The sequence below is a fragment of the Schistocerca cancellata genome, chromosome 2, assembly GCF_023864275.1.
Source record: "Schistocerca cancellata isolate TAMUIC-IGC-003103 chromosome 2, iqSchCanc2.1, whole genome shotgun sequence".
Classification (NCBI taxonomy): Eukaryota; Metazoa; Arthropoda; class Insecta; order Orthoptera; family Acrididae; genus Schistocerca; species Schistocerca cancellata.
The window spans coordinates 258,046,887-258,073,281 of NC_064627.1; the positions used below are offsets into that span (position 1 = coordinate 258,046,887).

Genomic DNA, 26,395 nt, shown 5'->3' on the forward strand with positions numbered 1-26,395 from the left:
TCCCATTACTTTTTGTCGATGCCATTCGCCGGTTACTACTTCCCGCGGTCTCGATGGTACAAGTCAATGGGAGGCTTGTAGGACCGATTCCTATACGCCGCTCTGTGCGTCGAGGATGCCCTATGTCTACTTTACTATATGCCATTGCACTTGAGCCCCTCATCACTGGACTTACCTCTAGACTGCAGGCCCTCACTTTGCGTGACTACACATTTCACTGTAGGGCTTATGCGGACGATCTCCTCTTTCTCACCTGCTCCTCCATCGAACTCAATGACGCCATCCAATGGATCCACCAGTATGGACGTCTTTCTGGTAGCATTCTTAATGTCCGTAAATCGACTATGATGCACATTGGGCGCGGCCTCCCGGCTATGGTGCCGACCCCACTCCCAGTCAGTGCCACCCTTCGTTACTTGGGTATCGAATTTACGAGCTCCACACACCGCACAGTGGCCCTGGCTTACCGGCGGCTTTTGCAGTCGATTCGGCACCATGTCCGCGGTCAAGTGCCCCGTAACTTAAACCAACTCCAACGTGTGTCCTATGTCAATATGTATGTCGCCCCTAAACTGGTACACGTCGCCCAGATCCTCCCAATGCCGTTACTCCTTGGCCGCCGCATCCAATCAGCCTTTGGATATTTCGTGTCAGCAGGGGCACTTTTCAAAGTCCGCTACAACACTCTAACACTGCCTCCTGCAAAAGGTGGCCTCGGACTCGTCAACGTGCGGGCACGCTCTTCTGCACTCTTTGTCCACACTCTGTTGCGACACTGGCAGGTGCCGGTCCCGTCCTTAACACGCAGTCTCTTAGATATCCTCCGACCAGCTTCTCTCGATCCACAGATCAATGTGGCACCTATTTCTCCATTATTGTACCACGTCGCCAATTGTTTCATAGATCATAGAACTCAGCTACGTTCGGGCCGATCTTCCAGTCACCCGTCCTCCCCGTACAAAAGATTATTATCGTTTGTTTATGCTGTCCAACCCTTGCGACACCATGGTGCTACAGCATCCTGACATTCACTGGCGCACGGTTTGGGGGTGTGTGCATGCCCCCTTTTTACCGTCGTCTGTGTCTGCACTCTGGTATATTTTAGTCTATGGAAAATTCCCGACTAATAGTCGACTTTATCGCATAGGACTGGCCACCTCCCCACTCTGCCCTGACTGTCAGCTCGAAGACACCGACGAGCACCGTCTTACGTGCCCCCTGAAACAAAACGTATGGCTCCTCATCCAACGAATCGTGGGCTTTTACCTCCGTGCCCCGCCCCGACTGTTTAACTAACAGTCATTTGTATATGTTTAAATGGTACCTTGAAGAACTCTTGCATACTGAATATACACTCCTGGAAATGGAAAAAAGAACACATTGACACCGGTGTGTCAGACCCACCATACTTGCTCCGGACACTGCGAGAGGGCTGTACAAGCAATGATCACACGCACGGCACAGCGGACACACCAGGAACCGCGGTGTTGGCCGTCGAATGGCGCTAGCTGCGCAGCATTTGTGCACCGCCGCCGTCAGTGTCAGCCAGTTTGCCGAGGCATACGGAGCTCCATCGCAGTCTTTAACACTGGTAGCATGCCGCGACAGCGTGGACGTGAACCGTATGTGCAGTTGACGGACTTTGAGCGAGGGCGTATAGTGGGCATGCGGGAGGCCGGGTGGACGTACCGCCGAATTGCTCAACACGTGGGGCGTGAGGTCTCCACAGTACATCGATGTTGTCGCCAGTGGTCGGCGGAAGGTGCACGTGCCCGTCGACCTGGGACCGGACCGCAGCGACGCACGGATGCACGCCAAGACCGTAGGATCCTACGCAGTGCCGTAGGGGACCGCACCGCCACTTCCCAGCAAATTAGGGACACTGTTGCTCCTGGGGTATCGGCGAGGACCATTCGCAACCGTCTCCATGAAGCTGGGCTACGGTCCCGCACACCGTTAGGCCGTCTTCCGCTCACGCCCCAACATCGTGCAGCCCGCCTCCAGTGGTGTCGCGACAGGCGTGAATGGAGGGACGAATGGAGACGTGTCGTCTTCAGCGATGAGAGTCGCTTCTGCCTTGGTGCCAATGATGGTTGTATGCGTGTTTGGCGCCGTGCAGGTGAGCGCCACAATCAGGACTGCATACGACCGAGGCACACAGGGCCAACACCCGGCATCATGGTGTGGGGAGCGATCTCCTACACTGGCCGTACACCACTGGTGATCGTCGAGGGGACACTGAATAGTGCACGGTACATCCAAACCGTCATCGAACCCATCGTTCTACCATTCCTAGACCGGCAAGGGAACTTGCTGTTCCAACAGGACAATGCACGTCCGCATGTATCCCGTGCCACCCAACGTGCTCTAGAAGGTGTAAGTCAACTACCCTGGCCAGCAAGATCTCCGGATCTGTCCCCCCATTGAGCATGTTTGGGACTGGATGAAGCGTCGTCTCACGCGGTCTGCACGTCCAGCACGAACGCTGGTCCAACTGAGGCGCCAGGTGGAAATGGCATGGCAAGCCGTTCCACAGGACTACATCCAGCATCTCTACGATCGTCTCCATGGGAGAATAGCAGCCTGCATTGCTGCGAAAGGTGGATATACACTGTACTAGTGCCGACATTGTGCATGCTCTGTTGCCTGTGTCTATGTGCCTGTGGTTCTGTCAGTGTGATCATGTGATGTATCTGACCCCAGGAATGTGTCAATAAAGTTTCCCCTTCCTGGGACAATGAATTCACGGTGTTCTTATTTCAATTTCCAGGAGTGTATATGTACTTTTACTTTGTTCAATACAAATTATTTAAAAAAACAAAGAAAACAGGATGTGTTATATTTTGTTGTATTTAATGTTATTCAAATAATTTGTTTACCTACCACTCATTTGTATATGTTTAACTGGTAACAAAAAAACGGACTAAGGCGCCAGACTCAAGGAAAAACCTTGGCTGCAGTAGCAGCTAGAGCCTTCTGGTCCTCGAATGAGGGCGTGGGTTCGAATCCCACTCCTGACACAGATTTTGTCGCTTCTCTGGAGCACCCTGCGTAGCATTGAGATGCTTTGTAAAGTTCAACAGCATGATACTGGCCGTGTTCTCCTAAGTGAAATCAGAAATTTGCATCAAACACAAGCGCACCTACGGCACTAACTGTTTCTTCGGTAGTGTGAGCTACAAACAGAGAGTGTTGGTTGTAAATACGACGTTCCCTCGTGAGGTTACTTCCGCACCACAGCCGCAAACACGTCAAAAGGGACACTTGTGGTATGAAAACGACTCTTGTCTGGAGATGCAGAGTGCCAACGACAGTGCGAGGAAACAGTGCAGGCTGACCAGTACATCCTCTGTACAATAACAGTCGCTGATGAAATACACAGAACTCGAAATAAATTCATATACTCAAAATATTACTTTATGGAGATTACAACGTGACCAAAACTTGAGATTTTACTCGACAGATAGACCTCTGCGTTCTGTCTAATCTCTGATGTCTTTAACTGACGACTTAGTTTCGAACAAAAGGTATTGAGTGCTGTGATTATACGGATTTGAGAAACTCTTTTGGTGGTACATTCTGCGCTATATTTGTGCGGCTGCGCCTGGCGAACGTCTAACGGGTGCACAACTCACGCCTGCGTACTGTGGCAACGTGGATGCGACAACTACATCAACTGTAAGTACTCTAATAGAACAAACGAGGAGCATCAAATCAAGTGTCAGGATGGCCGATGGTTCCGCTTCAAACGGCGTGCTGTGAGGACGTGTTAGCGCTCCGCTTAGCTGCTGTGTTTCGAAGTCGCGACTAACTCTTGTTGCTCTTCGTTCAGTGTGTGTTAGTGTTTTGTGTCGTTGTACTTGTGTTGTCGACGTCTGTTTTGTTTCTTTCTTGAAAGCGGTTTTGACCGCTGTTTACCTGCTGAAATGTCTGCCATGTTTCCCAGGAAGCTTACTGTGCGATTTGGTTTTGACAAGGCTATCCGATATGTACAACCCAGTTCACTGGAAATTCACGACTGGATTGTTGATGTTGTTGGCCTCACATCTGATGAGATACATACGGCTTACTATGATCTGGAACAACACTGTTTTTATGTCAAGCTGCTCTCGCCTTTGGTGCTTGAACGGATCTTAAGCAAATTTGATGGGGAAGCTGAATTCCGCCACTGTGACAATTCGGTGAGTAAGGTCACAGTTTCTAATGCTGATGTTGATTACAAGCATGTGCGTGTTTTTGACTTGCCCACCGAGGTTGACAACTGTTATTTAAAAGACGTTCTTTCTAAGTATGGTGATATCAAGCAAATTAGGAATGAACCGTGGTCCAGCCAACACCGGTTGCAATGCTTTAGCGTTGTGCGTTCGGTCGACATGCATGTCAAGCATAATATACCCTCTCATGTTCCAGTTTGCGGATATAAGGCTCATGTTATGTACAGTGGACAGACATTGACTTGTCATGTCTGTAATGAGAGTGGACATATGAGGCAGGATTGTCCGAAACGGGTCTTTGTTTTGCAAACCCACTTACAGCAGCGCAAAAAGTTAACTCTGGCCGACCTTGTGAAGGAAAATTCTGTGACAGATGTGTCAAGTTCCCCCGTCCCGGACAAAGTTGAAGATAGGGCGCAGCATCGTGCTGCTGACTTTCCACCGCTAGCGCGAAAGGAGACTTCAGACTCTTCTGTTGTTCAAAGTAGTGTCGTTACTCACAAGAGACGACGCACTTACGATAGCTATAGCAGACGAAGATGACATTAATGTTGCTAGGAAATCTGTCGATGGCACTTCGCAACCGATGTTTGAGATTCCGGGCTCTGAACATTCCGTGCTTTCGGATTGTAGCGCCAATTCACCGGTGACAGTTGCTCAGTTGGATCCATTACCCGTAAACGAACAGGCCTCGCTAGCTTCAGTACCACGCCTGTCACCTGAGGCATGTCAACCGATGCAGACCGACCGACCGACCGATGTTGACACCGTTTGTAAACAGGTCGAGGAAGTGCGTGAGCGTAAACAGCCGGCTACGTCACCGCCTCATCCCGACAACAAACAAACGGAAGGTTCCGCCGTTCATAAACACTCAGCTACCGAAAGAGAATGTGGAAGCGATAGGACACCGGCAGTAGCTTTGCAATCTGAGTAACCACCGTGTGCAGCGGAGGAGGAGCTGGCACCTGATGTCAGCTCCGATCCTCCTACCCCGCCTTCCGCTGCGAATTTCTCAACGGGAGGTTGGCGCCGACACTCGGTGAAACCCAATGTCAATGTTGTTCGCAGGAAGCCTAAAAAGAAAGGTTCCAGCGCCGATGCTGACGCACCTTCGAAGTCAGATTCTCACGAAGGTTCTGGCGTGGAATGATGGTCTGACAGGTGATTAGACATCTCCGTGCTTCATGTTACAATCCTACACGCTTTCCATTCTTAATATTAACAGGATCCAGTCGGATTTAAAACTCGCTGCTCTCAAACAGTTTCTCTATGGCTCAGCGACTGACATCGCATTTCTACAGGAGGTTGTATCGCCCCACCTCGACTTTACCGGATTTGTAGGTTTTTACAATATTTCACCGGAAGTGCATGTCGCTACTGCCATTTTAGTTCGGGAAGGCATTCACGCACAAAACGTTGAGACATTAGAGTCGGGGAGAGGGATTGGGCTTACCATAGCAGGGGTCACTTTTGTCAATTTATATGCACCCTCTGGTAGTAGTCACCGGGCAGCACGAGCCGCGTTCTCCAAAGACGATATCATTTACCTCTTGCGGCGAAATCCCTCACCACTGATACTCGGTGGTGACTTTAATTGTGTTCTGGGCCGCAAAGATCAGACTCCCAATTTTAATTATTCTGGTGAGTTGCGACGCCTTGTTGCTGACCTCACACTGCACGATGTGTGGGCTGGTGAAATTTACTCGTACCGTTGCCAACTCTTCTAGCGGAATCGACAGAATCTATGTTTCGGATGCTTTGCAAAGAAACGTTACGCACGCTGAAACTGTTCCCGTAATTTTCTCCGACCATTGTGCATTGTTAACGTGTATCAATCTGCCACAACAACCTACTCGCCGAGTACGGAACCAGTGGCATCTAAATGTTTCTTTATTGTCGGACACAGAATTAGAAGACGAAATCGCTGCTGCGTGGGTGCTGTGTCTCCGTTCACTTCGCAACTTTCGAAGTGTGATTGAATGGTGGACCAGACGGGCAAAGCCCAAGATCAGGAGTGTTTTAATATCCTTTAGTATCCGCAGGGCTAGGGAACGGAAAACCACCGTCGAGTTTTATTACAGTGTGCTACGGGATCTTTATGATCAGGCGGGAGAGGTGACACAACGCCTGAAAGATGTCAAACAGATAAAAGCCAAATTACTGTGCTTGAAACGCCATGAACTGGAGGGCCTTAAGGTACGGTCCAAAGTGAAATCCGTCATTGCAGATGAGACTGCTGCCTTGTATCATCTTATTCGCGCCAGCAAAACTAGACGGGGCACTTTCATAGACGAACTTCAACTCGAGGATGGTACCAAAATCAGCACGCTGCAGGGAATACTCCAGGAAATCTCCGCTTATTATGCAAACATGTAAGCACCGGGGGACACAAATGTGGACGATTATGACGAACTTTTTGGCCCTCATACTCCACAACTTACGGGAGGTGACAATTACGCTCTTTCTTCGACTGTCGACAGTGATGATGTTTACGCCGTAATCTGCAATTCTGCCGTTAACAAATCATCAGGACCTGACGGCCTGCCTGTGGAATTCTATAAAAGGTTTTGGCATTTAATAGGAGACAAGTTCACCCAACTAATCAATGAAGTCTTACGGGGAACACAGGTGCCAGCAGAATTCAAGCAATGCAAGATTGTACTTCTCCCGAAGAATAAGGGTTGCAAACGTTTAACCAACCTCCGACCGATTTCACTTTTGAACTCCGATTATAAACTTCTAGCTCGAGTCCTCCATCACCGCATTATGCCACTCACCGCTAAAATCATTTGCCCCCAACAGACCTGCGCCTTTCAGAAGACCATCTTACAAACTGCTGCTTTATACCGGGACGTCGTTGCCCTGACTCACGCATGCAATATTAAATGTGGCCTGCTTTTTGTCGATTACCACAAAGCGTTTGATAGGGTCGATCATCAGTATCTGATAGAGACGTTGCGCCGGATGGGGTTTCTCGACACCTCCGTAGCCATCATTAAGAACGTGGCAATGGGAATCACAGCACAACTCTCTGTTAATTGCCAGTTGACGAAGCGCATCGACATACAACGAGGCGTCCCACAAGGCAGTCCCTTGTCAATGCTGCTTTTTGTTCTTTCTCTCGAACCATTTTTACGACAGCTACGATGTCGACTCACCGGAATTACAATTTCAGGAATGAAAACTGTGGTGGGCGCATACGCGGATGGTGTTGGCGTCATCATCAGAAGTCAGGCGGATGTGTCCCAACTTGAGTTGGCGCTCGCGACCTATTGTTCGGCATCCGGTGCGAGGCAGAACGTTCAAAAAAGTAAATTTCTAAACCTCAAGGGGCTTGCCCAGTTGCGCATTGCGTGGGCGACTCCTGTCCATCAACATAAAGCTATTGGAATGGTCCTGACGACATCCATTTTCCGAATGATCTCGATAAATTGGCGCGAGGTTTCACGGACTATCCAGGGGGCACTGATTGCCAATCACTCCCGCTGCCTGGACCAATTTCAAAGGGTTCGTTTATTAAATACTTATATCTTGTCCAAGGCTTACTACACTGCACAGATTTTCCCTCTTCCCGCCATGATAGCAAAGGCCATTATGTCCCGCTTAACAAATTTTTTGTGGCGTGGGGAATTATTTCGTGTCTCTGTCAAGACAGCAATTCTGGATCCTTGTACAGGGGGCCTGGGATTGACGGACATTAAATGTAAAACAATGGCATTATATGTCAACAGAACATTAACTATCATGTCCAACTCCCCGGAATGCCTCATGGCACAGTTGTACAATAGTATAGTCCGGCCACAAAGTGTCGACCCACCGGTCAATCTTCAGCACATCAGTTTTAAACTTAAACATATAAGGAACTTTTATCTTGAGCGCAGCTACATCAGCAAAGAACTTTTACGGTCGCCGACAGTCACGGCGAAAGCGATTTTAGCAGAACGGAAACAGCTGCACAGGAACAATGTCATAGAATCCAAGTTCCCTGGATTCGCATGGGACGTCGTCTGGAAAAATATTAGTAGTTCGGTTCTTTCGAGTGATGCACGGACAGCGTGGTACAAAGTTATCCATAACCTCATCTGTACTAATGAACGTCTCTTCGGAATAGGATTAAGTGACACAAACCTCTGTAGCAAATGTCACCTTGTCGACACTGTGTGTCATCGATATACGTGTGGCGGCCATATTTACAACTGGCAGTGGATCAGAGAGAAACTTGCCCTAATCACCAGGACTTCTGCACACACTTTCACCCCTCAGCATTTGTACCGCCCCGCTGATCGCTACTTCCCTCAGACGAAAAACAATACAGTGATCTGGCTCATGGGAAAGTTCACCAGTTACATTTTTAACAACGTTGGAGGCGACAATCAACTTGAATTTTTAATGTACATGGAAACCGAATTTGCAAAGATGCTCCAGTATCCGGCTCATAAGAAGACATTTGGTAATATGCTCCACATTGCTTTCGAAAGGATGGGAATAGGCTAGTGACCACTGATTGTCTTTCATGGTGACATGGGAAGGGTTTGGAGCGCGAAGTACTGGCAGTGCCGCGAAGAGGCCCCACTGCTTTTGCGGCGCGTCTCTGACCCCGACCTCCATCACCAAGGGCACAAGAGAAAGGATTCACTACCGACGATTTTATAGCCAGTTTTACATTACCAAACCATGCAAAATGAATTAAAAAAAAAAAAACTTTGAAAAAAAAATAGGAAATGCTCGTATGACTCCTGATTTTAAACAAAAAAAAAAGTGGTTAAGGCGAAAAAAAAAGGTTGATGGTTCGCGCCCACCCGGGGGTGAAATCGTTTTAATCGCCACCGAGGTGAAGACATATAAAAAAGAAAGAAAAATCCCGGGCGGAAACACGACTTTTTTTAAAACCCTTTTCGGATTCCATTTCCGAGATAACGTCACGTCTGCGTATGCAGGGATAATAAATGTCGTGTGCTACACGGATTAAAAAAAAATAAAAAAAAAGAATGAGGGCTTGGGTTCGAATCCCACTCCTGACACAGATTTTGTCGCTTCTCTGGAGCACCCTGTGTATCATTGAGATCCTTTGTAAAGTGCAACAGCACGATACTGGCCGTGTTCTCCTAAGTGAAATCAAAAATTTGTATCAAACACAAGCGCACCTACGGCAACCGAACTGTTTCTTCGGTAGTGTGAGCTACAAACAGAGAGTGTTGGTTGTAAATACGACGTTCCCTCGTGAGGTTACTTCCGCGCCACAGCCGCAAACACGTCAAAAGGGACACTTGTGGTATGAAAACGACTCTTGTCTGGAGATGCAGAGTGCCAACGACAGTGCGAGGAAACAGTGCAGGCTGACCAGTACATCCTCTGTACAATAACAGTCGCTGATGAAATACACAGAACTCGAAATAAATTCATATACTCAAAATATTACTTTATGGAGATTACAACGTGACCAAAACTTGAGATATTACTCGACAGATAGACCTCTGCATTCTGTCTAATCTCTGATGTCTATAACAGACGACTTAGTTTCGAACACAATGTATTGATTGCTGTGATTATACGGATTTGAGAAACTCTTTTGGTGGTACATTCTGCGCTATATTTGTGCGGCTGCGCCTGGCGAAGTGTAACGGGTGCACAACTGATGCCGGTGTACTGTGGCAACGCGGATGCGACAACTACATCAACTGTAAGTACTCTAATAGAACAAACGAGGAGAATCAAACCAAGTGTCAGGATGGCCGAGCGCTAGAGTCTGCCTTCGGCGGTGCTACGGCACGGACGTCTGTTTACGTCCCTGCCGGAAAAGTTCGCGCTCGCGCAGTTGTTTACCTCTTCGGCGTACTCGTGCGTTTAGACGACTCGATATAGAATGGCACATGCATACCGAAAGTCGACTCTCAAGATTAGTTTTTCGAATGAATATGCGAGACCGAAAGCCTACGAAATAGAAAGGTTCCTACGAGACGAAGTTAAACTTGACTACAACGAACTTATCGGAATCCACCTCTCCATAGTGAGCAGAGTCGTTTACGTCAAGCTGATTAACGATGCAGTATGTGACAGAATCATCCGAGATACTAAACATGGACTCAAATTTCGTCACTCTGATAGACATGTTGGAGAAGTAACTATTGATCATGCAGGACTGGGCTTACGAAACATACGTATTTTCGAACTTCCCTTCGAGGTTCCGTCTGACTTGGTCGTTGACGCCTTACGCCCATATGGAAAAGTGGTTAGCCACGTTGAGGAAAAATGGTCCAACTTCAAGACTTACTCCGTTCTCAATGGGGTGCGTCAAATCAGAATAGAACTGACACAACATGTACCCTCGTACTTGTTCATCGGCGGATGCAGCGCTATAGTCATTTACGATGGACAACCCAAAACATGCTCAGACTGCGGGAAAGAGGGCCACGTCCGTTCCGAATGTATGCAGCGGAGGATAGTGCAAGTTCCAAACGGCGAACCCGTACCTCCATCCACGTTGACGCCGCTGCCACTAAAGTATGCGGACGCGTTTCGAATGGATCCCATCCCGAAGAATGACCAGCTACAGAATCCTGACAGTTTACGGCAACCGACTGCGGCAGAGACCGCCTCCAGTGACGAAACGACGCACACCTCTGCCGCTCCGGCGCCGACGACGCACTTAACCGAGCGGAAAGGATCGGTAGGAGAAATGGAAATTGATCCTGCTGTTGTGCCGACAGCTGCTTTCGTCCCTGAGCACCGGGAGTCACTTCCGCACTCGGATACGGAGGCGCACACGCGCAAACAACGATCGCCGAAGCGCCACAAGAAACGACGGCTAGCGCCGTCGGATACCTGCTTACTGCAGTCCACGGCAGACGAACTTGGGTGTAACGTCGATACAGTGCATCCGGATGCGCAACGGGAGGTTCTACCTCCCACACAGCAGTACGACGCGAATCATGCTACACAGGGGTTAAATACAGACACACCGGACGGAAAGCCGACGGAAGGAGTCCCTCCACCCACCGCAGCAACGCCACAGCCTTCGGTCAGCCCGGCCGGAGAGACACGACGGGAGCTGGACCTCCAGCACAGGAACTGGGCCGACGAATCCGATACTGACCCCCACACCGACGACGCACCCGCCATGGCGAGTGCTGCGTCCGCCGGATGTTAACCGCGCAGAAGATGCAGACTGACGCACGGACAGCATGTCACCGGGCAGCAGCACACAAATTAACATAAGCGTTCATGTGCGCTTTACGCACTGAGGAACAGCGGCAGGCATATCGAACAGCCTCTATTAATATTAATACGATCAGAACGCCTGTCAATTTGCAATTATTACGAGACATATTGCATGCGTCAGACGTCGACATCGTTCTGCTGCAGGAAGTATGTGTTGAGAGCTTCCCCGACCTCTATGAGTACGATACGTACATTACACCTACTACCGACGGCGGCAGCGGAACAGCGATACTTCTACGTAGCGGCATAGTAGCCGAGGACGTGGTGTACCTGCCGTCAGCGCGAGGACTGGCGCTCACAGTGCTGGGAGTACGGGTAGTTAACATTTACGCACCGTCGGGGTCAGACAGACGGCGCGACCGATCCCGATTTTATGCAGAGGAGATTGCAACACTATTCTTAGGTCGGTATGAACATGTCTTATTTGGAGGCGACTTCAACTGCGTGCTCGCACCAAAAGATCAACACCCACGTTATACTTCATGCCCGGCGCTGCGGCAACTCATACAGGACATAAATCTCATTGATACATGGCGACAGACGTAGATATACCTATGTCACTAGTCACTCTGCAAGTCGTCTCGATCGCATTTACGTAACACGTCGTCTCGAATCTGCGATCCTCGATGCGGAATTGTGGCCTGTCGCCTTTTCAGATCACATAGCATATATATGCACGGTCTCCCTGAGTCGTCAACAAGTGTGGAGGAGTCGCAGTGTTTGGAAACTGAATACAGCACACCTTAGGGAACCTGAGTGCAGACGCTTAGTCGAAGACACTTGGCACGTGTGTGAACGACGCCTCCCGACATATCCGACGACGTTGCAGTGGTGGCTGGAATGCGTTAAGCCTGCATTGCGCCGAGCGTTAAATGCATACGGAAGAGAGCAGATGATGTGAAGGCGATACACGACGGAATTTTATTTCACGATGCTCCGCGATCTTTCTGTACAAGCACCTTCACAGGAGCGTCGTGCCGGTATAAAACGAGCACAGGCCCAAATAATTTCCATAACGCGCCGCCGAGTGGAGGGTGTCGCAATCCGTGCAAGGGCCTTTGAACGAGTCCGTGGAGAATCCCCGTCGATGTATCAGGTTATCAGAGAAAAACAACGTAGCCGCAGAACCTTAATACAGACGGTCGTACTGCCAGATGGTCGCCGCATGACAACGCAAAAAGACATTGCCAACGCTTTCGAGGAACACTACGGTCATCTCTATCAAGAAGCGGAACACGATCAGGCAGCCTTTCATGAGGTCCGACGAACGCTCTCCGCGTGTCTCGACGAGTCGGTCAACCTGGAGTTAACAGGTGAAATCACAGTTGACGACGTAATGGAAGCGATTGATAAGGGAGCGTCGCACAAATCGCCGGGGCCCGACGGGTTTCCGTTAGAGTTCTATCGTACATTTAAAGATCGCATGATTCCACGATGGACTGCCATGTACTGCGAATTGATGTCTCCCAACGTGACTCTTCCACCCTCCTTCGTGGAAGGAATGATCATCCCCATCCACAAACCATCTAGCGGCACAGGGATACAGGCCTACCGGCCACTGACCCTTCTTAATTGCGACTACAAGATCTACGCCAGGATACTTGCAGCACGCTTTAAACGCGTGATACGCCAAGTGATTTCACTCGACCAAACCCAGCTAGGAGGAGCTAGCAATATCCAAATGGCACTCAGCGACTACCGCGATGTTATCGCACTGGCTTCAACATGTCGTCTCCGGGGTGTATTGGTATCGATAGACTTCGATCGCGCATTTGACAGACTGAGTCATGCTTATCTCACGGACGTGATGACGAAAATGAAGTTTCCGGAAAGCTTTGTCACCGTCGTCATGAGACTACTCCACGGAGCCGCATCCAAAGTGCTCATCAATGGACGCTTGGTGGGGCCCATCACCATCTCACGATCGGTCAGACAAGGGTGCCCGCTGTCAACGATATTGTATGCCATCGCTGTCGAGCCGCTGCTTTGCGGGCTCCGGAATCGACTCCAAGGAATGACGATACGGCACAACAACTTTATATGCCGAACATACGCAGATGACCTAGTGTTTTTAGCACGGTCAGGCGATGAGGCAAGAGTGGCCTTGCATTGGATTAATTTGTATTGTATGGCTACGGGAAGTCGCCTGAACATGGCAAAGTCGGGAGCGATGAACATCGGGAGATGACTCCCGACAGGAAGTGTAGCACCATTACAGCCGATCAACAAGATGAAATGCCTAGGAATTATCTTCACTACAGACGTTCGACGCACGGCGGCACTGAGTTACAGACATCTTCTGCAAACAATTCGTGCGAGTGTCCGAAGTCACAGGTTAAGGGCACTGGATATGATGCAACGGGTCACCTTTGCCAACACTTATCTAGCCTCTCGCATCCCCCACCTGGCTCAAGTTCTTCCTATGCCGGTGGTGTTGGCCCGCCGACTCCTGGCGGCACTAGGATATTTTGTGAGCACAGGTCTGCTTTTTAAGGTAGGATACGAAACCCTCACCCTTCCTCGTAGTCGTGGAGGTCTTGGACTAGTCCACGTACGCGACCGAGCAGTGGCTATTTATGTAACCACAATGATAAAGATGTGGACACGACACCAGACAAGTCTGACGGGCAGCTTGATAGACGAACTCGCTCCACCTTCTCGTTCGGCTCCAGTAGCGGTGGCTCACATCCCACCATCGCTTGCCCATATGCGAACCTTCTTTGTGGAACACAGTTATGTACATATGGAACTACCGACTACCAGGACGGCAACGGCACGTGATATATATCACATCTTGACTCGACGACGGCCGAATAATGCCGTAGAGCGCCGCCAACCAACAGTTACGTGGTCAGTGGTATGGCGTACAGTGCACCACCCACACCTTGATACGGGAACGCGCGCACTGTGGTATCAGGTGGTAAATGGGAAATGCGTGACTCGTTCCAGGTTGCATACAATTCATATGGCGGCCGAGCCACTGTGTCCGCAGTGCAATGTTATAGACACTGAGGAGCATCGCCTGATATGCGGTCCTTCGGCGGACGTATGGTGTTTGGTCAAAAAAATGATCGCCTTCCTCCTTCGGGTGGGGCCGCAAACAATAGAACCACGCACACTACTTCTCCCAGATAGGACATATTATCCCCGAACGAAGACAAACGCAGTGACTTGGATTCGAGGTTTGACTGTGCGTTATCTTTTCCGAGACGGCAGTAAGAATTTGCTTGACTTTTGGGCCTTACTACAGGAACATCACTCACAGCTTATGAGACATCCGAGATATCGAACATATTACGCAAATTTTTTAGGGAGTGCCTTGCTTGATCCCCCACCCAGTTGGGGTGTCCCGGGTAGGAGAATGTAATTATTGTCTATAAGTATCAGAACAAGAAAGGACCAGGACAGTGGAGAGGATCCACAAACACACGTGAAGACGTACCCGACACCAACGCGAGGTATGACGGGATTAGGGAGATACGCGCCTAAATGAGGAACGTAGAACGTTATTGTTTTGTACTGACAGAAGCAGGATATTTTATTTAATTTTTTTCACTATTATGTAAAAGAAAGTCCACTTACTTACGTTTCCCAGAAAAATTTTATTTTATAAAGTCATCGTCTTATATATTTAAACAAAAAAATGCTAGAAGCAGTTTATGTTTGTTACTGTTACACCGAATGGAAAAAAAAGTGGTCAGCGCCACAGAATGACAGTATTAAGGGCCCGGGTTCGATTCCCGGCAGGGACCGAAGTTTTCTCCGCTCAGGGACTGGGGCTTGTGTAGTCTTAATCATCATCATTTTATCACCATAGGCGTGCAAGTCGCCGAAGCGGCATCAGATCGAAAAAAAAAAAAAGTTGGTAGAGCACTTGCCCGCGAAGGGCAAAGATCCCGAGTTATTAAAAAAAAAAATAAAGGGGTCTCAGGGGCTGCAGTCCAAAAAAAAAAAAAAAAGCGATCTAAGGCGCCAGACTCAAGGAAAAACCTTGGCTGCAGTAGCAGCTAGAGCCTTCAGGTCCTCGAATGAGGGCGTGGGTTCGAATCCCACTCCTGACACAGATTTTGTCGCTTCTCTGGAGCACCCTGTGTATCATTGAGATCCTTTGTAATGTGCAACAGCACGATACTGGCCGTGTTCTCCTAAGTGAAATCAAAAATTTGTAACAAACACAAGCGCACCTACGGCAACCAAACTGTTTCTTCGGTAGTGTGAGCTACAAACAGAGAGTGTTGGTTGTAAATACGACGTTCCCTCGTGAGGTTACTTCCGCGCCACAGCCGCAAACACGTCAAAAGGGACACTTGTGGTATGAAAACGACTCTTGTCTGGAGATGCAGAGTGCCAACGACAGTGTGAGGAAACAGTGCAGGCTGACCAGTACATCATCTGTACAATAACAGTCGCTGATGAAATACAGAGAACTCGAAATAAATTCATATACTCAAAATATTACTTTATGGAGATTACAACGTGACCAAAACTGGTGAAACAATGTAGTACTTCCGAATCCAACTCTGTGAAATGTATTACTATTATTCCGTGATCTTGGCCTCGTAATACCTTAAAACATGACGAGATTTAGAAACTAACGAAAAAAAAAGTTCAAATGGCTCTGAACACTATAGGACTTAACAGCTGAGGTCATCAGTCCCCTAGAACTTAGAACTACTAAAACCTAACTAACGTAAGGACATCACACACATCAATGCCCGAGGCAGGATTCGAACCTGCGACAGTAGCGGTCGCGCGGATCCAGACTGAAGCGCCTAGAACCGCTCGGCCACCCCGGCTGGCCAGAAACTTACAGAATAAGAATATCGACCAACGCCGCATTAACATATTCTCATCATTTTGAGCGGATTGCGAGGTCAAGTTACATTGGTACGTTTCACGTTCAAATATATTGTTTGATAATATGCGATAACTGACGCAGCGATCTCTTTTCTGGCAAATTGTTCATAATTCTTTGTTTTCTATTGTCTACTTCAGCATCCGAAAGTGACAGACTGATCAAATAATTACGTCTCAGAATTGCGAGTGAAACACTTTGAGTCCATGAAAGGAAGAAAGTACTAAAGCATTTATAGGAAAACGTGAAACACTTTTTCGCTTTCAGAACAACGTAACTTCATGTAAACTACGTTGCGTCTAAGTAATATGCCAGTAGAAGTCAAAGAATAGACTCCAAGGCATGGACGCCTGAGTATAAATATGTACACCGTCAGGTAGCAACGCTTATGTGACAGGAACGTAGATGGATGAATTCGCAGATGGAGTTCGACTCTGTTCTCATGTCCGATGCAACAGTACTATGTTCACCAGGCGTGTACCAAGGAGACAGCTTTCCGGACTAACTATTGGTAGTAGGATTACTCTTTCGGTCGCTAAAAAAATAAAAGTAATTCTGAACAACCAGGAATCTCGTTTATCGTCCTTATCCTTATCTGTGTTTATTTGTATTTTTCAGTGCACGCAGCTTTTCCTCGAAACGAAGTGGAACTGACCCATGGTGAGGTCACAACGATTAGTCCAACACTTGAATACGGAGATGGCCAGTCGATTCTGTTCTGTAGGAGACAGCGTCGCCGATCTTCGTCATTGTAAGTAAACGTCAGCTTTGTGAAATGGCAGTACTTTTACACACCAAACCTTTATCCAGCAATGAAACAGAAGCAATTAAAGTGTTTGTTTCAATAGAATATGAGGCTAATTTTCAGAGTACATTCTAATTACAGTGTCATCTACTACTATGTACAATTTTTATCCTACTGTAATTTACACTTAACCCGAAATTCGATTATCTTCATATAAAAAAAATTCAGCTCGCGTATCTTTGCGCTCACAAAACTCAAAAAGTAGTCACTCGATTGGCTTGAAATTTTGACACAATATTGCACTGGGATACGAGAGTGTCTTATACTCCTATTTTTAATGCAAATATGTAACGTATACAGGGTAAACATTCTCTCAAAAAATTTCGAAAGGTTCTTGGCAGCTTTACTACAGATTTTCTCACGATACTCTAACAAATATATAGACGTAGTATATATAACAAATAAATATGTAATTAATACGTAAGACAAACTTCCTTTTAGGATGAAAATGAGCTCCGAACGTGGCTCGATGAGTTGTCCAGATGAACGCGACGAACTTCGAAACAATAGTGTAAGACTTCCTACTTCTAAACTCGTATTTGAGTCTGGTTGATGTCTGAGAAATTGGTAAAATTTATTCTGATTCTAAAATATGTAAATCTCATTGTAGGGCAAAAGAACTACGTGAGAATTACATTTTGAACGGAAGTGTATGGAGCTCACGTTATGCAATGTGAAACCCAGGCTACCCAATGCGTCACACAATTCGCCTGCGAGAGAGCAGTCCATTAAAAAAAAAAAAAAAAAAAAAAAAAAAAAAAAAAAAAAAAAAAAGGTATCCTGTTTGTCTGCAAACCAAAATGATTCAGATTAAAATTTTGGACCTGAATATAGGTAATCTCTTGTAAACAACCACTATACCACATTTCTGATATCTTTTACTCGTATATTATTTTCACAAATGCTTTCCCAGAAGCACTATACCATACAGTCGACATGAATTCCGAAATTAAATATATTGGCCTACCTGTGCGCACAGTAAGTTCTCTGTTCTGCTACCTCTCACTTTTAGGACAATGAAGAAACTGTCAACAGTCAAATTTCAATTGCAGTGCTTTCGAAGTACAGTGCAAGACAGTATCTTATCACTTTTCACGAAAATGCTTCTTCAGCACAAAACTCGCGATGTGCAATGTGAGTATCCAAAGCACATTCATAAAGCTAAAGATCAAAAATGAGAAAGTAAACTTAACGATTCTTAAATGAAAAAAATGATTTCAAGTATAACTATGCATCATTAACAACAATACACTCCTTAATAGTTTTCTCACTTCAAGACAAGTTACTTTAGGTATAAAATCGTTTGATTATATACAGTCTACTTTTCTTTAATGAAATTTGAAGTTTTATTTTTAAAAAATAATCTATGTTCCTTTTTCTCAGAATGTTGTAAGCTTCTCTCATGAGGTTTTTGGAATAGGTCAAATAGGAGAATTTTCATAATTTTTTAATTATAATTCCACAAGTGCAATTTTAAAGTCATGAAAAATTCCAAGCACTTTCCCCCGTATCTCAGCTTGCAATCAGAATTTCAAATTTTGCTCTTGAGACAACGTTTATTCGGTTTACGTAAATATGTGTACAAAATTTCATATTTCTAACATTCATAGAATCTAGAGAAAAGGTACATAAACATTAAAAAACAAACTTTTCAAGAAATGCAATTTAAAGCTCAACCTAACTTTTTTATGTCACTTCTTCAGAAGGCACCATATTTGTACTCTGTGTCGTCTTTCCCTTCAAGGCTTCTCTTCTGATTTCTTGTTGTGTCTTCTTTCCTTTACCAGGTCTTCAGCTGACTTTTCAGCTGCAGGGACGCGCTGTAAATCTATTTTTCTCAGGATGTCTTGAGTAAAATTTCCTATCTTGAAGCCCATTCTTTCTAATACCTTCATCCTTCCGACGTTCCCATCATTAAATACAATAACTGCATCATACGTTGCAATTCTGACAACTGCAGCAGATGCAAATGTGTTTTTAGGGTATCGTTTCAATATGAGGAGATTTGAGGCTCATCTGGATTTTGGGTTTTGCCATGAACACTCTTTTTGAGACGTGCAGGATTGGCCAGAAACCTGTAAGTGTGCTTGACTAGATCCAGGATACAATTTGGAAGCCTCTCCTTGTGAATGTAGGTGTTGTTATCCATCTGAGTTTGTAGATGCTTACACCAGCTAATGTGGCACAGATTATGAATAGTGTGTTCATCTGTTGACAACATTTGGCAATATGTAGCCCATACTGCACGTTTCATGTCATTTACACTGGATAGGTTCTGTCTGATAGCCTTGCCATAATACACTTGAAGAGAGCCTATCATCTTCTTTGTGAGTCTGCTGTGTCCACCATTGCCCCTTCCATCTTCCAACTTTTTGCCCTTCATGTCACTGACAAGTTTCCTCAATCTTGAGCCCATTCTCTTCTAGATGTGACCTATGCATTCAAGTTTCTCAATTGAAAGTTCTCCATAAGGTTTGCTCTCATTCACAGACTTGAATGCACTGGAGTCACCATCGTCAAGATATTTCACATATCTGACACCACATTCGTTGACAGATCTCTTAATAATAATTTGCATACCAGCTATTTCCATTCCACCACTAGAACCAGAAAATGTTTGGTGCAGTTATGTCCTTTTACATCTTATTCACATTCTCCACCAAGTTCACAGATATGGCAGAATTTGCTTATAACTCTGACATCCAGTTCCTTCCCTGTGTCAATACTTATGACACTTGACACACCATATAAAGACGTATGCCCTCTTTTCATGAATGTACCATCACATGACACAACAAGATCTGTTCGAACATGACCAGAATCGTTCTCATCTAATGGGTCGTTGCCTGCTATAGCTTCTACTGTGGCTGCTATCATACTGTCCCCACACACATCAGAAATAATGTTTTCCAGTACGCAGTTTCTTTGTGTAAATCTCAGACATGGCGCTTGCGTATTCATTATTCCACACAATAAATTTCCCCTTCTCTCCCAACTCCAATGCACCTCAGTCTACAGATAAACATCATATTAGCTTCATTTTCATTTAGAAGTTTTGAATGAGCTATCAGCATTGAATTTTTCGCCCACAATATGTAGATTGGCTGCCAAGCCTACTCCATTACCATCACCTATAATCTGAATGTTCTCACTAACACACGCCTTACAAACACAAGAAAATTTCACTGCTACAATCAGTAATTCAAGGTCAATTAATCTAAATCCAATGTACCGAGATTCACCTCTGTAGTATGCACCATTCACCTCACCAATTTTTCGCTTGGAGCTGATAGAAGACGATTTCACATTTTCAGCAGATGTTCTTACTTCGGACATAGCCTCATTGCTGGTTTGTCATTCTTTCTCAAATATTCCATTCACTAACTTATTCAAACGCAGTTTATCCAGTTTTTTATACATTCTTTGTGATCCTGGCATAGCTGAATGAAGAAAGAATCGAACACTTGTATCAACCCCCGTCAGTATCACAAGGCAAAAAAAAAAAAAAAAAAAGAGAATTGCTTCGTCATAAACGAAGTAGATAGTTTTTTATTGTTTATAAGATGCGGAACAGAATCAAAGACGATCTGTAAAACCAAATAGTTTGTGCCACGGCCTTCTAGGTGTATCCCGCACGCGTTTGGTTGAATGTAATACACATAATCGTTGTTCACTGAGCTGGTATTGAAGTGCTGCTTCAAAATATGGGAGTGGCAGGGAGGCCACGTCACACTTTTAACTAATTTTCAGGCACTTCGGATGCGATTTCAACATTTAAACTTTGGGAACTTATTGGTCATGAGTTGTACTAACAAATAAAAAATAAATCGAAAATTGACATTCATGGACAATTTCATCAACGCCCCCCTTAAAATGAGACAAAGGTTTACAAAGTAGTTATAATTATCTGTTCAAATGTGTAACGTAGTGTTATGAAAACAAGTGGATATTGTTATCAACTGCATTAGAGCAAGAAAGATACACACATTTACAGTATGATACAAAAATGTGTAGAATTGTCTGTTCAAAATTATGTGGAAAACATATGAGCAAAACAACATGCAATGGGAGGAAAATATAACATGAAAATGCCTCAGGCATCACAGTCTTGTTGCACACACGCTTATTGCAATTGTACCAGAATGGTAGCATGAGCACATTCCTGGGACAGACTCAGGGAGCACAGTACTCTTCCTTCAGTTAGTCCACTGACAGTCCAGGGGGCTCAAAATAAGTATGTTATCCAGGCAGACTCAGGCAGGATGAAGTGTCCTGCCACACCTGCCGCAACAACCTCCACAGACAACCCAGAATTTCATAAGCTACAATCAGTGCTGCGTAACTGCCCTATTGGGAAGTGTTTCTATTGGTTAATCTTTCATAAGCTGTGAGATCTTGTGGTACTCGACTTAGTGCCACAGTAAATTGCATAAAACCATCCAGTGCACTCTATCCATTAAGTGTTGTGTGTGTGTACTAACCAAGATCATCTTCCATGCATATCTGGAATACATGACACACATTTACAAAGGAATTAGATATCTTGATCTTAATGCCATAATGAATTGTCCTGAAAACCGTGTAACTCTATACACTAGTGTCTCATTCAAAATCCTTATCTAAGTATATCACAGAATTGGTTATGTTATAACCTGGGTATCATATGAATCGTATATATAAGTCCTGTCAGTAAAGTCCTGATGATATTTTTAAACACATTGGTTAAACAAGTGTACAGTTGATCATCATTTTGGTACATTAAGTGTTCATCTGTGTTGTTAAAGTACACTACATAAAAGAATAGATTTGTATCCAGTTTTGTAGTTACATCCAAGCATCTGCCTGGCAAGAATGCTAACTGTCATATGTATTATATATTACAACATTAGGAATAACTATGGCGATCACCAAAAACGGACAGTTATCATGTACATCCTCTTCAATAGTGCACTATTAATGTCAGTCATGCATCAGTCAACATGCTATACCAATGGAGCAAAAATCTTGGGTGTAATAGAATTTCAGAATTTGCAAAATTCGCTGGTATCATAACAACTACAAAACCATTGTCATTTCTGGTGGTAAGAGAGTTTAACATATTAGTTTGTAGCAAGTCCCTGAAAATTAGAAGTTCAGTTGTCAACCACAAAGTTGCTCTATCCTCTGTTGAGTGAAGTCTTCATAAAGACATACATACAGAGCACAGTTCTGAAAGAAAATGTTCATGTTAAGTATATCTTGGTTCTCGTTTCCACTGCTACACAGCGTACCTGTGAAGTTAATATTAAACCACATACATCATTACTGAGATAAAATCTTCCTATGCCTTTCACTGGCTACCTCAAACAACAACCCATACAAAATCCATAGACATCATCACTCCCAAAATAACCTCACCTGATACTCCTAATTGCCTCCCTAAAATACCTATTCTTGAAAACATCTTTTCACTTACATATGCATCATAATTTAGTACATGTTATTCCTCCATTACTGCTCAGCATACCTATCAGTTACTTTATAGCATAAAACAATAGCCAAGCATCACATAATTATGGCTAGAAGACTGGCACATGTTTCTTATCTATTGATTTCAATATTTTTTTCCTTAATGCCATACTTTACCCTTCGTCTATCATTCTTTACATTGTGTCCAGTTTCTCACAATATGCATATTCAGATGGAATTTGCAATTCATATCTCCATATTACTAGTAGTCAATAGCTGACGATTGTTAGTGTCATAAAACTATTTTCAGACATTTCAAGATGGCATCAGTACAATAGGCTTCTGAAAGATTATTCACAAACTACAAAAAGTTCATAGCTAATTACATTTATCACCAGCTACGAACATAGGATTGGACTCCTCTAATACATCTTGCTAAATCTGACCAGTTTTCTCATTTAAATCAGCCAAAAGAGCGTGTCTAAATTTTTTATTAATGTCTTCTAGATTTCTGGCAAAGTCCTCTAACATTTTGTCCTGTTCTTCCAAGACCTCTGATAATAGCTTCAGGATATTTTGGAACAAAATTGTTCCGATCTTTGGCACTACTACAGGAAGGGGTACGGACTGTGTCAGCTTGGTAAACAGTTGTGGATGCAAAACCTGAGTCTTTATCTACGGAACCTCACTGTTGTGACAAGGTACAAGCTACAACCTCTGCTTTCAAAGCAGAATCCCCAATTGCACTCTCTTGTTCTTTGTCTGATACCGAAAAATTACTTTGATCAATACTGTCAGACATTGTCCTCTCTGTTTCAGTTAAATTAGTGTTGTGAGAGGATTCCTGTTCAGTTGTCCCTTCTCTTGCAGCAGGATCACCAAAAGTTACATCATCTGCAGCTTAGCATTTGTCCTAGCTCTGGTAGATTTTGACAGTTTAAAGTAATTACAGTAACATGGCAAACAAAAGGGAAAACTGTCACACACAGAAGACTAATACTACACAGATAACTACTAAAAATAACTTCCTATAAATGTTTATCAAAACAGAAAAATATTTAAATTATCACTGACAGGTTTCACTGTACAAATACAAAACTAAGCTTCTCACAATGTCACTATGCTTTGAAACACCTTCCCCTCAGTAAAGGACACAATGTTACATTTACCATAAAAAATCACTGTCTGTTGAGCCAGATAACACTTCAAGATTCAGCACATAAGAATGTCACAAATCGGTATTCAGAATCGCAGAAATTACACAAAACTCTAATTGTGCTCAAACAAACTTTGACTGTTCTCCAGAAAATCTGTCTAAATTATTCACTGGTATTAATTATGCAAAACAGCCATGTTGCTGCAATGTTGTGCTGCATATAATCACTTTTAATTGTTGCTTCACAAATCTTGAAAGCAGTTGCCTAGTTAAAGTCTCTTATTGGAATTTTAATTTGCAGTTGCAACACAAAACATCATGTAACTGCTAAAATCAGCAGACTACCATATAACTACACATCCTAGTAGGGTCACCAGGTGAAAAGACAGAGTAAAAACTTTTGCTTCTAAACTCGTGTTCAGGTCTGGTTGATATCTGAAAAACTAGTAAAACTTATTTTGATATTTAAATACGTAAATCTCAGTGCAGGACTATAGAACTGTGTGAAAATTAGATTTTGAACGGAAATGTATGGAGCTCACGCTACACAATGCAAAATCCAGGCTACCCAGTACAACAAACAATTTGCCTGCGAGAGAGAAATCTGTTCCCAAAGAAATTTGCATGTGCTGTCTGACTACAAATCAAAACAATTCAGACAAAAAAGTCAGAGCTGAATATAGGTAATTTCTTGTAAACAATCACAATACCAGAATTGTTACTGTAATTACAGAGAAAATGAATGTACAAATTAAAGCATCTGACTTTATGATAAACTGCCTGATAACTTACAATACTGGACTTTTCTGATATCTTTTATTTGTGTGAAACCTCTGAACTGGTATTTTCACAAATAATTTCCGACGTTCATTGCACTTTCCATTCGACATCAATTTTGATAATTAAATGTGTTGGAGTACCTGTGCGCACAATACGTTCATCTGTTCTGCAACTTGTCACTATTATTATAAACTGTCAAGAATCAAATTTCATTTACGATACTTGCGAAGTGCAGTGCGAGATGATATCTTGTCACTTTTCATAAAAAAGGCTTCTTCATCTCACAACTCGCGATGTGCAATGTGAGTATACAAGACACATTCATGAACTAAAGATGAAAAAGAGAAAGTGAATTTGACCACTCTCAAACGAAACCAAAGATTTCAAGTATAACTATGCTTCATTAACAACAATACACTGTTCCGTAAATTTCTCACAGTTAGACAAGTTATAAAAAATCTTTCTCAATAATTTTCCTGTGTTCCTTGACACGAATAATTATAAGACAAATCCAAGTGTTTCACTGTAAAACTTCTTACAGTAAATTTTAACCATTCACAATGTTCTAACGATAAGAAACTACACAATTAGATTGCCTTAGAAAACTTCCCTTCTCTTACTGTTGCACTGACATCAACTCAGTTCCAAAATTATTCCTCAGAGTAAATTAATACAAAATGCTTTTCAAACAATGCTGCCTCCACTACAAGGCAGGCCAGCCTCCATCCTTCTCAATAGAGTACATAGCCAGACCGTCTAACGCACGCTGACTGCTACTCTGACAAAGTAAAACTAACCTCTCTGCCAAGATATGTGGTCTCAGGAAAAGACCTACGAAGAAATGGTTATATCGATACTACGGAGGTTGAGTACATTTATCAAATCCACAATTTGTTTTACGTTTATAGTCAAAAACTCATGAAATCCATAATGGCAAATAAAACAGTTGACTTTCAACTTACGCACCAACTCAATTTTATTGCTTAAGAATAATTAAAAGATAGTTTTGATGTGAATGTTTATACCTATAAAAATTAATTTATACTGTATAACATTCGGAATATATTATGTATTTCACTAACACTTTCCACTACGAAGTACAGGAAATTAATTCTCCTGTCACAAAAAGAAAGAAAAAAGAGAAACATGTTCAACGCCGCTCTAATTTATGCTGCAGGTTCATAGCGAGAGCCTGGCGCAACTGAGTTACTTTTACCCTTTCTATCGCTTATTCCTGCAAAACCAAATTACTGTTGCACTATAGCACAGTGTTACGCATAGGTTCCACCTTTATAAAATTACGAAGTATTATATATGAGATTAAGAACTTCGCTTCCCTGATTTTTGCCGACGTCTTTGGGAATGTGTGCCATTGTGCACTAGTTCTCCTGTAAGGCAAACAAGCCTATGAGCATATGCGCTGACCTTTACTAATCCAGTGTGATATTTATCCAACAAAATCGAGCGCAGATACGACATACACCTTAAACGATTTTTGTAAATTTATCCGTCTGTCGATGTTCTCGTAACAGTTATTTTGCGGATATATTTTATTTTGATAGCTGCATTTGTGAAATTTCACTTAAGTCTCAATGAAAGACCTCAGGCGTGATTACACATTTCTTTATGTTTACAATACGACATACAAGAACGTAAATCGGAAATCTACGAGATTTGCAGTAACATAATACGCTGGGAGATTAAAATGTAATTGTAGTAGTTTTATTGATCTTGGGACCCTTTTCATAACGATATTGGACATGACGTGGTATTAAAGCTTCAGAACGACACAAAGATTCTCGTGAGCAGGTATTCAAGTACCTAACGGCCTACTCTGACAATATCGACACACGTAGCTGTCCGTGACCTTATAGTTGGAACTATCCCGATATTTGCCTGAAGTAATTTGGGAAATGGCG

General features: G+C 44.1%; 1 protein-coding gene across 1 annotated transcript in view; it reads left to right on the plus strand.

Annotated features, from left to right (window-relative positions):
* The first annotated feature begins 16,909 nt into the window (after positions 1 to 16,909).
* LOC126161595 (hemolymph lipopolysaccharide-binding protein-like) overlaps positions 16,910 to 26,395 on the plus strand; it is a 48,422-nt gene continuing 38,936 nt past the window's right edge. The window contains exon 1 of the mRNA XM_049917542.1: positions 16,910 to 17,038. The gene's annotated coding sequence lies outside the window, so the exon portion shown is untranslated. The remainder of the gene's footprint in view (positions 17,039 to 26,395) is intronic.